The sequence below is a fragment of the Dipodomys merriami genome, unplaced genomic scaffold (genome assembly GCF_024711535.1).
Source record: "Dipodomys merriami isolate MVZ:Mamm:240054 unplaced genomic scaffold, mDipMer1.0.p SCAF_176, whole genome shotgun sequence".
NCBI classification, from domain to species: domain Eukaryota; kingdom Metazoa; phylum Chordata; class Mammalia; order Rodentia; family Heteromyidae; genus Dipodomys; species Dipodomys merriami.
The window spans coordinates 1339463-1356606 of NW_027203115.1; positions in this window are offsets into that span (position 1 = coordinate 1339463).

Here is a 17144-nt window from a genome sequence, read left to right on the forward strand (position 1 = left end):
CCCGGCCGCCGGCAGGGGGCGCGCGGGCCCCGGGAATCGCGCAGGGGCGGGGCGCGGCGGGGGCCGGAGGCCCGGCCGGCCAGGGCTGGCCAAGGGTTCTTGGGGTGCGCAGGTTGCGCTGAGACCACCCCCCTCCCCGACCTCGCACCGCTTCCTCCACCGTGGTCAGGGACTACTTGGAAAGAGGGAGAAGCTGTCAGCCCCCCTCCTCTGGGTCCACCTTGAGTCTAGCCGCTACCATTGCCAGCTGTAGCAAATACAAGCGGTAACACCACCAGTACAATAGTCACGTAGGACAAACACTCGGCTCTCGGACTTGGGGTTCACTCGGTGTCGCTCATGCCGCCAGGAAGAGCCAGGGGCGACTTTTCGATGAACATCTTGAGACTTTAAAATGATCAACGCGTTTGGCAGTGGCGCTGTGGCTCAAGTGGTAGAGCGCTAGCCTTGAGCTGAAGAGCTGAGGGACAGCGCCCAGGCCCAGGGTTCGAGCCCCACAACCGACCCCCACCCCCTAAAAAAAAGCCTTAAAAAGCGTCTGTCCAGCAAATACAAATGGGCAAAGCTGGGATTTGAACCACCAACACTTTTCAGGCCATCTTGGTACCTTAAAGGGGACCCAGACTTGCACAGAAGCCAAGGGATGGCTGTGATCAGCAAATTCCTGAGAGGATTCAGAAGGAAGAGGAAGAGGAGAAGGAGGAGGGGTGTCCCCTTGTTCCCGAGTGGTGGTATACTGTCATGCGGAGCACCTTCTTCTACCCTCTGATGACTTTGGCTGACTGGATATGCTCCAGGAGCCTCTGGACAGCTTTCCAGGTATCATGGCAGAACTAAACCCTGCAGTAGCCAGAGTTAGCCACATCACCTAGGGACATGGGGAGCTTTTGCCTCCGCCAGCCGATGGAAAGATGGAAAACATCCACCTGTGAACTAGGACGCCCGGAGCTGGTCCCAGACAAACCAAAGCTGTTAATGACCACACATCCTGAGGACAGCAGATGAGACACGCCAGGCTGTGGAGTGTATGTTCCTTCCCACTTGCCTGAATGGTCTGCCTCTCTGGTCTGTGCTGGTCTTTGGACACCTCCGCCCTCGAGTCACAGCTGCAGCCCTCCTTTCTCCCATCTCCTCTCCCCACCACGGAGGGACATGAATCGGTGGCTCATTAACACGTGCTAATGAGCGTTAGCTGAGCTGCCTTCCAAGGGAGAGCGAAAGGGAAGGAGGTAAGTGAGAATCAAAAGCAGGTCGCTAGAGGAGAGGGGGAATCCAGCGGGAGATGGAAAAGGAAAGCTAACCCTAGAGAGCCTTGAAGAGACTAATGCAGAGTCCAGCCTCCAAAGCCACTCAGGTTTTGCCCCAGGGTAAAGGAGTTTGGAGAGAAGTCAGATCAAGCTAGTTTTCGAGGTGTCCATGAACTCTGGCCTCACTTGCTACCAGGGCTGAGAAATGACCAGGCCTCCCTTGCTTGCCTCTAGGGAGGCAGGAGTTTTCAGACTAGGCTATGGAGAGTCAGGTTGCTCCAGTCTGAATCACAAAGTAATCTGTGTGGCCTCTGGTGGATTGTCTAACTTGTCCTTGCCTTAAGAGTTATCTTCTGCAAAATGGGGTTGTGGGTGTTTAACTTTTAAGAGTTGTTCTGAGGAGCAAATCAGTTTATGCTCTCACTTGTCCTTTGTGGGGCCAGTGATCACTAGTGAGTTTGGCAAAAAAAAAATTCTTTGGTCAGTTTGTTGACTTGTGATAATAAACCTGAGAAAACCAACCTTAGGAGGGCTAGAGGCTTGGCTCAAGTGGTAAAGTGCTTGCCTAGCAAGTGACAGGCCCTGAGTTCAGTCCTCAGTATCTTAGGGAGAGTTTTCAGGCTGTGGTTACGTGGCTCTGTTGTTTTCAGGGTGTGATAAGAAATGCAGGGTAAAGCAAAGCTGCTTAGAGCTGCTCACCTCCTGGTGCCTGGAGAGCAGAGAGGTTTGGGGATGGGGTGGGGCCAAGACTATCCATAGATGAATCCACTGTGAGATCAGGGCTTCCAGGATTCAATCACTTCCCAGAAGCCCCACTTCTGAGTATGGAAGCTTTGGGGGACCAAGCCTTCAACACATGCCATTGGGGGAACATTCTAGATCCAAACTATCACTAGGGGAAGGATGCTAAATGTGACAGTTTGGATCTGGGGGAGCTAGTGCAAAGTGAGGTTCAGAGGATAGATTGAGACATATACTGTCTCCAGAACACAGGTTCCCGGACTTCTGTGTTACATGGCTCCTCAGGGCCTGGGCTCAACCCTGCCAGTCCTGACACCAGCCATCACGCTTTCCCTGACTCAGCTCCTGACCCCTCTCATGTTCACATCTGTGGGTGGGAAAACTCACCCAGGGCTCTGTGAAGTCCAAAGGCCTTTAAAGGTCTGCTTCCTTCCACCCCGAGCTGCCGAGGACCAGGGGAAGATGTGACAGCAGGATGTCCATTGTGACCTTCAAACTGCACTCGAACAGCCCTAGGTCATTCCCATTGGCACCTTTGTCCTTTATCCCCAGGTTGAGTCCTGCAGAAGCAGCCATGTTTAGGAGTAACAAGTACCCAGATCAGACAGCTGAGGTTTTAAGACCACTTAACTGGTTGCCACGGGGCCTTGTACAAGCTATTTAATCTCTTTGAATTGTTGTAAAAACAGAGGCAGTAATACTAGTGTTACAAAGTTAGTGGAAGGACCCAAAGTAATTGTAGTCAAGAGGTTAGCTCGCAAGAATATCAGGTGCTTCATGAAAAGATAGGAACTGTAATTAACACCGGTTGGTGGGAAAAGCTTTATTGATGTTCTGAAGGTGGCACTTTTGGCTCCATCTCTGGCACAGAGAATGGAAGGGGAAGTCTGGTTCAGGGAGGGCTTTCTTTCCAGCCTCTCTATGAAGCCAGCAAACCCCTCCAGGTGCTAGGGAGTCTGCAGGAAGGTGCTGTGATCTCAGCACCAATGGGTCAGGCAGGATGTGGAAGTCCAGGATTGTTTCTGGTTTAGAGCTTTCTAGAAGAAAGATGGTCTGACCACCATCTTCTGCAGCCCTTGGAGATGCTGTGGCTCCCAGGAAAAGGGAGTACAGAGGAGGAGGAGTGGAGGGGAAAGCAGTCAATGAGGCAGAGCCTCTGACCCCCTCCTTCAATCTAAGCCCTTTTTTTCTGTTGCTGTAACAAAATACCTAGACCAGGTAATCTGTAAGAAATAGAGGTTCTGGGAGTTGAGTTCAGGAACATGTCAATCCTATCTGGTGGTGGAGGGGGGGATTCTTGTGGCCCCCACATGGCTGAATAGCAATGCAGAGCAAGGTCGCTCTCTCAGGAGCCATCCTGTTCTTCTGAAGACACTGATTCCACCATGGAGGTCCCACTCTCAAGACCTCATCTTAATTCCCAAAGATTCCCACCTTCACAATTTCTCTCTCACTCTGCCACTTGAGCTACAGCTCCACTTCTGGATTGTTGGTGGTTAGTGGGAGATAAAGAGTCCCACGGATTTTCCTATCCTGGCTGGCTGTAAGTCTCGATCCTCAGATCTCAGCCTCTTGAATAGTTAAGATTACAAGTCATTGGTGCCCAGCTGAGCTGGGATTCTACTAAGTATTGTCTGTCCATCCTAGGACCCCCCCCAAACTCCTCCCCAAGAAGGGTGATTGATGACAATTGTGAGATGTGGAGATACTAGAGATTGGATGACAACTTTGCGGCCAGTCTCTGCTGGGCTATGGTAATTGTCAGAACCCCCCTTTTCCACCCCGCCCCCCAGCACCTGGTGTTATTTTGAACATCACAGAAAACTCGGGAAGCTCAACCTGGAACCTTCTTTTTGCTGCAAATGTTTCTCTCAAAGATTGCCTCTTTGGTCTTTATCATGGTCAGGCCTGACTCCTGGGGTGCCAGAGAGTTGTTCTTGCTTCCCAGAAAGGAGGATAAAAGGGATATAGGAGCCTAGCCGTTTCCATGGAAACGGCTGGAGGTAGTGGGGAGAAGAGGGTCCAGAGGAACCCAGAGGTGGGAGCAGGAATCTTTTGAGCGACTCAGTGTAAAGCTTGAGATATGTGGACACCGCACTTTCCTGTGAGCAGAGGATCTGAGGCACATCAGGAAGTGGACTAGCAGTGTGTGTGTGTGTGGGGGGGGGAGGGTTGGGTGACACCCCCCATCTCCCAAGAGGTGGGCACAGGAGATCTCAAGCTCTAGAATACCCACAGGCCTCCTTGAGCTCTTGGATCTGCTGAGTATTCCCAGTAGGTTGGCTGTGTGACTGTGGACAAAGTGTCTACAGTCTCTGAGCTTTGCTTTCCTCATTAATGAAGTGGAAATAAGCTACACCACTACTTCAGAGGCTTTTGTGGGGGTATCAAGAGAGGTGATGGGTGCAAAGGGGGATCTAACGAGCAGCTGTTCTTCCAAGTGGGAATAACATGAAGGCAAGGGATGCAGACTCTGATCTAAATAGTGCAGCTTACCCCCACCATGAGAGGACATACTGCAAAAGGTGAAGGGGTCACAGGCCTCCTCTCTCTATTTCTACACAGTCTAGCATGAAGTTGTGAGGTCTGAAACTGTCGCAGCCATCTTGATGCCAGGAGGGAGAGGATGGTAGGGTAGCTAGAGATAGGAGAGAAGGACACAGAGTAAACACTGAAGATGATATTTGCAAAAGGCAGAGCAGAAAGCCTCAAGGCATGGTATCAGCAGTGACAGTTAGACATCTGGATCACACTGAGCCTGCAGAACATGAGGATTATTTAGTTGTTGATATCATTATTTGTTATTATTATTATTATTATTATGAGTCATCGTACCTGTTAGGTTTTGAGTTTATTTATGGTATTTTTCTTTTATCTACAACCAAAAAGGCCTTACTGATGCATAAAGAGAATGGTCATCGCTAGTTGTTCTCAGAGGCTCTGGACAGACTTCAGCAGCTGAAGCATCTCTTTCCTCCTTTCCCATGGAGTCTCTCAGACCCCTTAGAGCCACTGAACTCCACTTTCTTCTCTGCTGACCAGCACACACATCCTCACAGCCTTAACCTGTCCTCCGGACCATGCCATCCATTTCCCTCAAAAGCAGATTCCAAATTCCCAAGAGAAGAATCTGATTGGCTTAGCTCATCTTTTTCATGTCACATGACTCACACCCTGGCTTGCAGCCTAGCTATACCTGGATGCCAAGGGTCAGCCTCCCATCAACTGTGGATGATCAACTGTGGTTCTTAAGAGAGAAGCCTGTTTCCCTTAGAGGCCGCTGTGGCCTTGGTGACATTATTGACACTTCTAGTAGTGTATGCTTGGCAGCTGCAGCTTGAATGGACAACAGAATGTGTTTGCAGTATACTTGGATCCAAAGATAGAAGAGGGAACTGGAAATAAGGGTTTGCAAACTTCTTTCATAAAGGGCCAGGTGACAAAAATGATTTTGGCTTTATGGGCCATAGGGTCACAAAAGCAGTTTCAGACAAGTAAGCCAAGGAATGTGTCTATGTTTCAATTAAACTATATTTTTCTTTTCTTTCCTCTCTTTCTTTTCTTTTCTTTTTCTCCAACAAAACCATGCAGGGGGCTGGATTTGGCCTGTGGGACATAGTTGACTGAGCTCATCTAGTACAGCAATTTTATTTTCCCTCTGACCTCTCAAAGCCTTGATCTCTTCTTTCATGATATAGCAACACTAGTAGAACCTATGTAGAATTTTGCTCATAAGCTCACGAAGCAATGTCTGCAGGTGGCTTAGCATTGTGATTGATACAGAGTGAGAGAGTTGGCCTTGTCCTCTTCATTCTGGGGTTGGATCTCAGAGTAGCTGAATTCTACATCTACCAAATCCTCTGTCTTCTCTGAGCTGGACTGCAGGCTGACAAGCTCTCTGGACAATGAGAAGGGGAGGATGGGTAGAAAAAGCGAAGGCCTAGATGAAGATTTTGGATTTTGCAGGCTCCAGAATGGTGACAAATAGAATTCTGTTGTTTAACTCACTTAAAAGGAAATAGAGAAGCAAATGAGTCTAAATCTGCCAGGCCGAGTATGTGGCTAGCTTGGCTCAGCTTAGAGATCTGGCAAGGAGCCCTGGGCTTGATGTGCAAACAAATTTGCTCTACTTCCTGCCAGAACAGAACTTCCTGGTGGCCAGGAATTTGGATTCTTATGCCCAGAATGGGAAAAGTGTCCCGTGTCCCTAGAGAGGTGATGTTCCACTCCAGGATTCTCCCGACTCTAGTAGAAATGTGGGAATGTGCCATTAACAGATAAGGCTGGATCTTATTCATTCTGTCCCCAAATATCTGGTTTGTGCCAGGCAATGTACTCAACTCTGGGGACACAATGGTCTGAAAAATAAAATGGTCTCTCTCTTCAGGAATTTGAGGTCCAATGGGGGGGGGGAGAGAGACATTGACCCAAACAGACAATTGCTATAGAAGCAAAGAGAGTGTGTAAGACGAATCTTCCTGTGGCTGGCATTTATGGGGCACCTGGAGGGTGAATTAACCAGGAGGAAGGTGGAGCACATTCAGGGATCTGAACACATGCACAGCACCACCATGGAAGTGAGAGTGTAGGAAAGACAGAGGGACTAGAGGGCAGTGGAGGGTGGAAGGCATGTGGGAAATTGGAATCTATCAAAGGATCCCTTCCCTTTCCCCTTCCCCTTCCCCTTGTACTTCCCTCCCCCTTCTTTCCCTTCCCTTCCCTTCCTTTCCCTTCCCTTCCTTCCCCTCCCCTCCCCTCCCCTTCCTTTCCCTTCTTCCCTCCTCTCTCAATCTTTCTTCATTTTGTGCTAGTACTGGGGCTTGAACTCAGGGCCTCATACTCACTTTTTTTTTACTTAAGGCTCTACCACTTGAGCCACAGCTTCACTTCTAGCTTACTGGTTAATCTTAGCTTCTTAATCTTAACCAGATTAAGAAGTCTCTCAGATTTGTGTGCTTGTGCTGTTTTCAAACCTTGATCCTCAGCTCTCAATCCCCTGAGTAGCTAGGATTACACGCCTGAGCCGTTGCACGTGGAAACGGAGGGTTTTCTATTGAGAACAAACAGGACCAGAGGATTTAGTTCCCCAGCCTTTTCTATTAGCCCCAGGCACTGTCTGCATCTTAGGAGTTGACTCCACAGAATTCTAAATGGGCCCAGGGAGAGCCACTGGGTGGCAGCTGTCCAGGAGGGTCAGCCACACCTTCGTTTTGGAAAGTGTCCCTAAGTTGTCAGGAGCTATATAGGTAACACATAGGACTTGATGTGGGTGTGAAAGGTAAGAGAGAAGGCAATGCCTTCATCAGTGTGGGCTCCTGAGGTGGAAGATGCTGGCAAAGGACTCCATTAGGGAGGGACAGTCCTGCTGGACCTGTTGAGTTTGAATCCCTTTGTCAATGCTGGGTTTGAACTCAGGATCTTGCACTTGCTCAGTAGGTGCTCTGCTGCTGAGCCATGCCTCTAGCTTGAGTTCACTTTGAATCAAATATATCCTTTCAAAATTGCCTACATTGGAACCTGGTCCCTCATGTGAGGCATTTGGAGTTGGGGCCTTCGGTGGTAATTACGTCAGGAGGTGGCACTTCCATGCAGGGCATTAATGTCCTTATGAGGAGGAGATACATGATCTCTCTCTACTCTATGCCACACAAAGAAACAAGAATGCCATCTACCAGACATAGAATCTATTAGCACCTTTACTTTGGATTTCCCCAGCTTCCATTATGGGGGGAAATAGAGTTCCGTTGTTTCACCTTCTCCACCCAAATAGAACAATGATATAGCTGTATGGACTAGGACATGATCATAGGGAAGGTTTGGACCAAGCAGGTAGCTTTATAAATCTAGAACGTGGAGGAGGACTCTGGGTAGGAGATGTGAGTTTGGGAACCCTTGGGTATTGAAACTCTGGCCGTGTCTGGCTGCACTGGTCCAGGCCTCCTGTAGTTGGGTTGCTCTTGGCCTTGGATCTCTCTGGTGCCTTCCCGTCTCCCACACTCTTCAATGCCCAGTAGCCACCAGGAGAGCAGTGATTGCTCCAGGATTGTGAGTATCATGGTCTGGCTCTTTAATCCATGCCCCTAGCCTCATCCAAGGAAGAAAGAGATGGACAAGTTTGAAGTATTTCCCCAGCACTAGAGGAAGACCAGACCCAGGACAAAGGATCCAAGAAATGCTGTACTCTGCTCTGTCCAGTCCTTGTTTCTCTCCAGGAAGGAACTTGTCCATTTTTCTCATTTCTTTTCTCCACACTCAGTAGTTAGTGGCCCATCCATGCTCATTAAATAATTGTCAGCAAAATGAATGAATGAAGGGCAGAAGACAAGAAGGGAAGTAATGTAAGGGAGCCTAAAGCCAGGGAAGCTGAAGAAACGACCCCTTGTATGGACCTGGCCTGCTCAGCTCCTGGCAGCCCAGCACGAGGCACAGAGCCCATTCTACTCGGGCTGCCTCGGGAAGGCAGCTGCTTGCTCTGCTGGGGACCACCGCGCCGGCTGGTGAGGAGGAGCGGCCTGGCTCTGTCCCTGCCCTCATTCATTATCCCTGGGTGTAGTTCAGGGGCTGCTGGCCTGCACTGCCTTCCTGAGCACGTCACTGGGGATCCCCTCACAGGCAGGCAGCAGGAAGGGGGGTCAGGGTGAGCAGATCCAGTCCGGAAGAGGCCAAACTGGGAGCTTCCTGGAGTCTTCAGATCTAGCTGATGGTCAGATACAAGAGCCAGAAATCCAGGCCCAGCTTGGTCCAACCCAGGATATAAAAATGACATAGAGCTGGGTGCCAGTGGCTGTAATCCTGGCTAAGGCTGAGATCTGAGGATCCAGGTTCAAAGCCAGCCCAGGCAGGAAAGTCCGTAAGACTCTTATCTCCAATAAACCACTCCGAAAACCGGAAGTGGTGCTGTGGCTCAAGTGGTAGAGCGCTAGCCTTGAGCTGAAGAGCTGAGGGACAGTGACCAGGTACAGAGTTCAAGCCTCCTGACCGACCAAAAAAAAATAAGATGAAACAAAAACCAAGATGACATAGGACAAGATCAGAAAGAGGAGCAGCAAGAGAGAAAAGAATGAGAAAGGCAAGTCATGTCATTTTTTTCCCCCCAGGAGTTTCAGAATCAACTCCTGGGTGCTGCTCAAGACAGACACCAATGGCCCCCTACCTGGGTCTCCTCTTACACGTTCTCCAGTTGCCCTGGGTTGGGTGCTAAGGCTCATGGCTGCTCCATTATCTGAAGAACCATGACCCTGCCCAGAAATGCTCTTCCCACCTCCACTCAGTGGGAAAGCCCACAGTCGATGACAGACAGGAGAAGTCAAATTCTGGACCTCAGACAAAACCCTCAGACTAAAATTCATCTCCCACCACTTGTTGGAAGCCCAGCCTTTCAGGCTAGGGCCTTGGGTTCTGAAGCATCCAGAAGGATGTGGGGTTTTCCCAGGAGGGCAGAGTGGTTCTGGCTCTTCTACCTATCAGTGATGTGCCAGCAAGTGATTCCACCACCTCCATTCATCAGCTGCACAAATGGGTACCAAGACCTTCCTCTGGGAGAGTTTCTGTTTCTGATCTGAAGATCTGGGGTCCAAACCCAAACTTGCAGGGTGGCCATGAGTCAGGGAGAGACAGGGGAGCCTAGTGGGGAGCAGGGAACCCAGATTTTGAGTCACATACACTTGCCTGTTCTGTGACCTTGAGTCAGCATCCTCTGTAGTTGAAGATGGTGATAAGTCCTGAGCACCCTAACTGCAGAGTCAAGTACTTACCATGGAGCCTGGCCCATGTGGCAAAGTCCAGCAGGATACAGTGCCCATAGCACCTGGCACTGACAATAAGAAGCAAGTGCAGGGGCTGGGAAGGTGGCTCAGTGGTAGAGCGCTTGCCTTGCATGCATGAGGCCCTGGGTTCGATTCCTCAGCACCACATAAGAAAAAAAGAAAAAAGCCGGAAGTGGCGCTGTAGCTCAAGTGGTAGAGTGCTAGCCTTGAGCTGAAGAGCTGAGGGACAGCGCTCAGGCCCAGAGTTCAGGCCCCACAACCAACAATAACAACAAAAAAAGCAGCAAGTGCAGTTGTTTGTACTCATCAGAATGCTATGTCAGATGGTAATAATAATAATAATAATGGTCATTTCATAGAGATGTCCTGGAAACGGGGCATGTGGACCCCACCAGCTCTGTCTCCTCAGGTGTGGGCCGGTGAGGGGCAGGCAGATGGATCCCACCTGCGCTGGCTTCTCAGTCAGCCGGCATGAACCCGGAGGCCAGTGGTCTGCTGCAGCCTGCCGCTGGCGGCTTGCTGGCACGCCAGGCTATTTGTCACCCTGTCATCGCCTCCACACTTTGAAAGCAGATCCCCAGGGATCATGGACAAAGTGCACAGACGAAGGAGTCGCTGTTTTTCTTTAGGCCTGGAGAAAGGGAGGCAGGGAGGGGGCTCAGGAGGAATAGCTGAGAGCCTGGACTCTTGGAGAGGGCGTTTAGATGATCAGCCGGCTGCGGACGGGTGAGGAAGCCACCAGGCGGCCCCTGCGCATGAGCAGCCCACCGGCTACCAATGATTCTTACAGTTGCCAATGGTTGGAAGAGAAAAGAAATATATTTTGTGAAAATTGGGTGCAATTCAACTTTTAGCAGCCATAACAAAAGTTTGATTAGAATACAGCACACACCTCTTCCTTGCTGATTGGCAATGATGGTGCTTTCGGGTGACAATGGTAGAGCTCCCACCAAGCTGAAAGGAGGAAAGGAAGCTGGAGGATCCTGACCACCTGGCTTCTCCTTGGCTTACACCTCCACCCCGCCCCTCTAGTCCATGCCTTCTCATTCCTGTTTAAAAGCTTAGGACTTTCTTAACACCTGGCTGATGCACAGGGAAAATCTGATTAAGAAATTCACACGAAGGTGTTGGTGACTTAATGCATAGCACCCTCTTTCTCCCAGGAGGATGGACTAAAGGAACGATTTTTTTTGGTGGGACTTGAAATGTGGAGGGTGTATATTGGTGCGTGTGTGCGCGTGCATGCACATGCGCACGTATGTGTGTGTGTGAAAGAGAGAGAGAGAGAGAGAGAGAGAGAGAGAGAGAGAGAGAGACAGACAGACAGACAGACAGACAGACAGACAGACAGGACAGGGAGTCAAAAAGAGAGTCAGAGTCTGATAGTTGCAAAAGGTGGATGCTTCCAGAATCCAGGACCAAAGGATCTAGAAAAACAAGACCTTTGGGGGAATAAATCATGGAGGACAGTGTGGAGAAGGCTTCCTCCTTCCTCTAGCCTTCTGTACACAGTTCTTTGGAACAATTGATAGTGCATAGCGCGGGGATGGTGGAGAGTCTGTAAGCAAATCAGAGTCTCCCAAGGCAGTGACCCCCAAGGCCAAATCCCCTTTGCCTGGTCCAGAGGACTGGTGACAGCTGGCTTTGTGCCTTTGTAGGCCTCCATGCTTTCCCTGCAGGCCACTATGGCTCTGGGCTCTGTTTGCCTTTGTCCAACAACTCTACTTGTCTTCCCATTCTCTCTGCTGCCTGGGTACAAGGGTCAGTCACAGTGGAGAGGGGCCAGCTCAACCTGGACGTGGCTGCTCAGTGTCTTAAGTTTTCACAGCAGCCGCTGGCATCTTGGGCTCTGACTGGCTAGCCAGCTACAATCAGTTTTCTCCCATCTCCCTCCTCTGGTCCCCTCCAAGTAATGCTCTGAGCAAAACCAGGGCAGGCTTTCCGATATGTCCGGCCAACCACAGATTCACTTGTGGAAAGCTCCATTGGTATGTCTTCATCTAGGGCCTTCTAGGATCTTCATCTATTCTACCATACTTTCTACCCTTCTGGTCTCCCCTGTCTCTGCCTTTACTCTATACTGCCTGAGACAGCTTGAAATGTGGGAGCAGCTTTGAACATCCAGGGCAAAAAACCTGTCAGAGCTCCACCAGGTCTCTTGGATCCCTGTCCCAGGTCCTGGGCAGCTTCTGTGGACTTCGTTTCTACAAGTTCACCCCTGCTACCTTCCACTGGGATGGCTAGAGCCTCCTCACCTTGTAGGATCTGGCCCTGTTCTCGTGGGACCTGTCTGGGGACTCTGACATCACGTCCTTGCTTGGCTGTCTTTCTTTCCCTGTTCTGTTTCCCCCACTCCCTTATTGGTTTTTCTTAAGTCCTCTTGTTTTGCTTTTAGAAAAGTCTAACCTGAGGTGGAGAATGATAGAATAGCACAGATCGATGCGTCATATTCATAAATTGATATGCTGAGTTGAAACTTGTTTGTACAACTATGTAAAGATGGTAAAAAAAATTTTTAAATGAAAAAATCTGACCTCAGGTGGGATCAGAAAACTTTCTGCAAAGGGTCAGTTAGTAATATTCTAGGCTTTGTGGATCACATAGTCTCTGTTTCAACGGTTTAACTCTGCCTTTGTAGCCCAAAGGCCATCACAGATGATATGCAAATGAATGTGCACCACTGTGTTCCAATAAAACTTTATTTATAGAAATGGGGCATGGGCCATAGTTTGCTGAAAGGCTCCCCTGGAAGACAGGTGCTCCAATACACTCCTAGTTTTACAAATGAGAACACAGGTATGGGAAAGGCAGGGGCTAGAGAGTGGCAGGGCCAGCAGGCTGGTGCTGAACTCACCCATCTGTCTGCTGCAGTTTGGCTATAGTCAGCTCAGACCAATGAAGTAGTCCAGGAGTCTTGAGACATGTGGAAAGAATTGATAAAGTTCTGGTTGGATCGCCCCGGGGGGGGGGTGTACATCTGTTCCCAGTGCAGAGTGATTTCTGCTAAGATATTAATTGGTTCATTTGCCTTCTCAAAGCACTGGTTGGACTGCAAAGGACTCCTGGAATCCTTTGTGAAGCCAATGTGTTTGGAAGATTTTTAAAAATAGCACTAGGCCCTTTGACAAGTGGAGTGCTAATTACTCTGATGCTTTGGCACCCTGGCCGACTTGGCTTGCTGCTTCAGCAGCGGGTCCCCGCCACCACTCCTAGCTTTGTGTCCTGAAGTCTGTTGAGAAGGAAAGCAAGGCTGCCAGCAATGTTTCAAACATTCTAACTGGGGCCAGGGGGCTGCTTCATTTTAGAGGAACAGGACTGAACTAAACACAGGATCTGCAGGCCAAACCTCCCTTTGCTTGTTGGGGAATGGAGTATAGAGCAAGAGAAACTCAGGGTCTGTACACCCAATGGCCAACCTGGGAAGTTTTCTGGCTAGCTGTGTGTGTGTGTTTGTGCGTGTGTGTGTGCACGCACATGCACGTGCACTCACACATTGTCTTGGCAAAATATTTGTTGTAGTAAACACTGCTATACAAAAAGAACAAAATCTACCCACAACTTCACCCTTTGAGTTAGTCACTACTAACATTTTGGCTTGTCTCCTTCCAGTGTTTTGCCTCTGCATATATTTGCATATTTTATGTTTATTACAAAAATGGGACTCTACTGTGCAAATTGCTTGAGTTCAGTGACATATTTTGACCACTTTTCCATGTCACTGCACTTTCCTCTACGATGTCGTTTTGACAAACCAGAACATCCCTTGTTTTAGAATTTCTTTATTTGCCAATTGTTATTACCAGGGAAAGCTGTTGTTTTCAGTCCCTTACCTCACCCCCCCCCCCGCTGCATTTTTAAGGTAGTGTTTCATATCTAGTCTGGGTTGAAGTTATACTCACAAGTGCTGGGATTACAGGTATGTACCAACATGCCCAGCTTTGTCACCAGTTCTTGTCTAATAGAGCAGCTAATTCTTTGCTCTATTCCTTAAGGATTCATTCATATTTTTCAGTGTACAATTGTTAGAACTTGGAATAAAGTTGGAAAGGTTAGATTTTGGGGTGTGTGTGTGTGTGTGTGTGTGTGGTCTCTTCTAAGTTCTACAGCTCCTTGACAAACACTGAAAAAGAGCAAGGAAGAGGACATGTATTGAAGATTCAGTGATGGATTGAATCCCCATTTGGCTTAGAGAAATATGGGACACTGAACATTTATTGCCTAAACTCTGTAATGTGATAACAGTAGTATTCCATTAGCATAATAGTATGATAAGCTGGGTACCAGTGGCTCACACTTGTAATCCTTGCTACTCAGAAGGAGGCTGGTATCTGAGGATTGTGGTTTGAAACCAACCTGGGTAGGAAAGTCTATGAGACTCTTCATTCCAATAAACTACTCAGAAAAAGCTGGATGTGGCACAAGTGGTAGAGGGCTCCCCTTGAGCACAAAGAGATGCAAGGGCAGTGCCCAGGCCCTGAGTTCAATTCTTAGGATTGGCAAAAAATAAATATTTAGTATGCTGGTACACATGTAAGTGTTGCAACGGATGACTTTTTGTCTGTGAAGTACCCAGCTTCACACTCAACTCCACCTAGCTGTTCTCCGGACAGTATCTATGTCCTTCCCTCCCAGGACTGGTGCCTCAGCAACCCCCATACATCTTCTCCCATCACCATCACTTTCTTCTTTTCTTTTTTTTCTTCTTCTTCTTTTCTTATACTGCCTTCTAATTCTCTTTTTCTTGGCTTCCCCAACTCACTGCTTTGGTGGCCGCAGGGACTTGGCAGCCTAATTCAGCATGAAAAAGGTATTGATGTTGAGTAAACTGATGGTGATGAATCAGGCCCTCCATCACTTGAGGTCTCAGTGCCACTATCTGGGCTCCATCGCTTAGGCCAAGTGCTGTCTAGTGATGGTTTTGGAACAGAGCATCCTTTGTGTCTGAGGATGCAACGTCCTCCCTGTAGACAGCCCCTATCAGATTGGACTGCTTTCAGCAGTTGCTATGAAGGGAAACGTTTCTATTGGGCAGCAGCTGCCATGGCAACTAGATGAACTTTAGAACTCAGGGACTGGGGAACAGGCCAGAGACTAAGGTAAACTTTTCAGAGGCTTTTTTTCTTTTTCTTTTTAAAATCATGCTGGGGTTTGGAAGCTCAAGTATTTCCTGATGCCAGCATTCAGCACACCCCGATGGGGAGCAGAATCTCCAGGGCTTGTCTTTGGGATATCTTCAGCTTCTCTTCTTGGATCGTTGGTATTTTGGGGCTCCTAGGAGGCAGACTGAGATTGTCTTAGGGAGACCAAAGTGACAAGATCAATAGGGGATGGATAGTCTAAAGCTAAGAGAGAGGAAATAAAAAACCTTGTTCACTTTTCATATTCTTTCTCATTCAAACTTCCAAGTAATCACCCAGGCTCACCCTCTGGAGCTTTATTAAGTGGCAAGACAATGTTGTTGTTGTTGTTGTTGTTTCAGGAAGCACTAGTTAGTGTGATTTCCCCTCTGGCATCCCTCTGTCCCTGCAGACTGTGTGTTCACATACATACAGCTGTTCAGGTTGCGCATGGCCATATGCTTTCTGTGCAGTGTGTGTAACAATCCCATGGCAAGACATATAACAACACAGGGAGAGAATAATGCTCCAAGGATTTTGCATTCCAAAATATCGGCTTTAGGAAAAGAAAAGGTATTTATAATAGAGCCAGAAAGAAGGAGAGAACACTAGAGAGTTAAGAATAAGAAGCCTGGGGAATGTAGTTGTAGAAATGGGAGGGAAGGGATGGTAGGGGAAAAACAAAGGAGGCGGCAACAATGCTTCATAAGAAATGTACTCATGACCTTGCTTATGTGATTGTAACCCCTCTGTATAGTATTTTCACAATAAAAAACATTAAAAAAAAGAACACACACCTGTAATCCTAGTGACTCAGGGTGCTGAGATCTGAGGATCATGGTTTGAAGCCAGCCTGGGCAGGAAAGTCCTCATGAGACTGTTCTCTGGAAGTGGTGCTGTGGCTCAAAGTGGTAGCGCACTAGCCTTGAGTAAAAGAGCTCAGAGACAGTGCCCAGGCTCTGAGTTCAAGCCCTATAACCACAAAGAGAATAAGAAGTCTGTTTGTGGCTCGGTTTGTAATCCTATTCAGGAAGCTGAAATCTGATGATTGTGGTTTGAAGCTAGCCTAGACTGGAAAGTCTGTGAGACTCTTAACTCCAATTAATCAGCAAAAAAAGACCAAAACTGGAGCTGTGGCTCAAGTGGTAGACAATTAGCCTTGAGAAAAAAAGCTAAGAGAGAGCACTTAGGCCCTTAATTCAAGGCCCAGGATGTGTGTGTGTGTGTGTGTGTGTGTGTGTGTGTGTGTGTGTGTGTGTGCGAGTGTACGTGTGTGTGCAGTCTCCCCCTCCCCCCCAAGAATAAGGATTACTCAATTTAAGCTAAAGAAAGAAATATTCCTCAGGCTATTAGAAGGAAAAGCAGCAAACACATATAAGGTAGTGATCCATTGTATTCTGTTCCCTTGGATCAAGTCTGAGGAAGGACAGGTTTGTGGCAAAAGATGTCAGGTTTGCAGAATCAAAAGTCACAGGGACTCAGGAAGGCAGAATGATTTTGGTGCTGTGGACCAGAGCCAGCCAGGAGCTGCTGAGCTTGAATGATCCAATGGCCAGAACAAGCCCTGGCTTAGCAGCCTTCTGCTAAAATCAGCAATGAGGAGGAAAGGCAGAGTGATGGCTGATTCCCAAGAAGCTGGAGGGCACAGGGGACAGCAAGAAGCCCCTACCCCTTGATGTTCTTGGGGATTTACGTGTATGTGTGTGGAATTAGGCATCTTCAATTTGGCCAAGTTTTAACATCTGTTCTCTGGAGTGGGAGGGGTCAGAGTAGAGATTAAGTTGTATTTAAAGAAAAGAAGGTCATGTTTCTTGCAGTCCTGTGTCTTGGATGCAAGATTTATTTCCACAACAAATTGCTTTAAAATTCTCAAAAAGAAGCCTGAATATGTGTTACAGGTGTATGTGCATGGTTTATCCACTAGAGCTACCTACTGTCCCCAGAGAGTTTTGCAAAATCCTCTATGTTTAGGTCCCAGATTCTCAGAGGTGAAAAAAAAATCAGTGTTTTCAGGGTGGACTTGCCCTGTGCTGTCTGTTGGATGGGCCAGAGAAGTGTTAGTGAGCTTCCTATCACTGTGACAAAATACTTAAGAAAAATAATCTTAAAAGGAGAAAAGCTTAATTTTAGCTCAAGATTTCAGAGGCTTCAACCCATGACCACTTGGCCCTGTCACTTTGGGCCTTCAGTGAGGCAGAGGATCATGGCAGAAAAGCATGGCTACCTCATGGTGACCAGGAAGCAGGGAGGTGGGGCAAAGGGCCAGGGTCCCA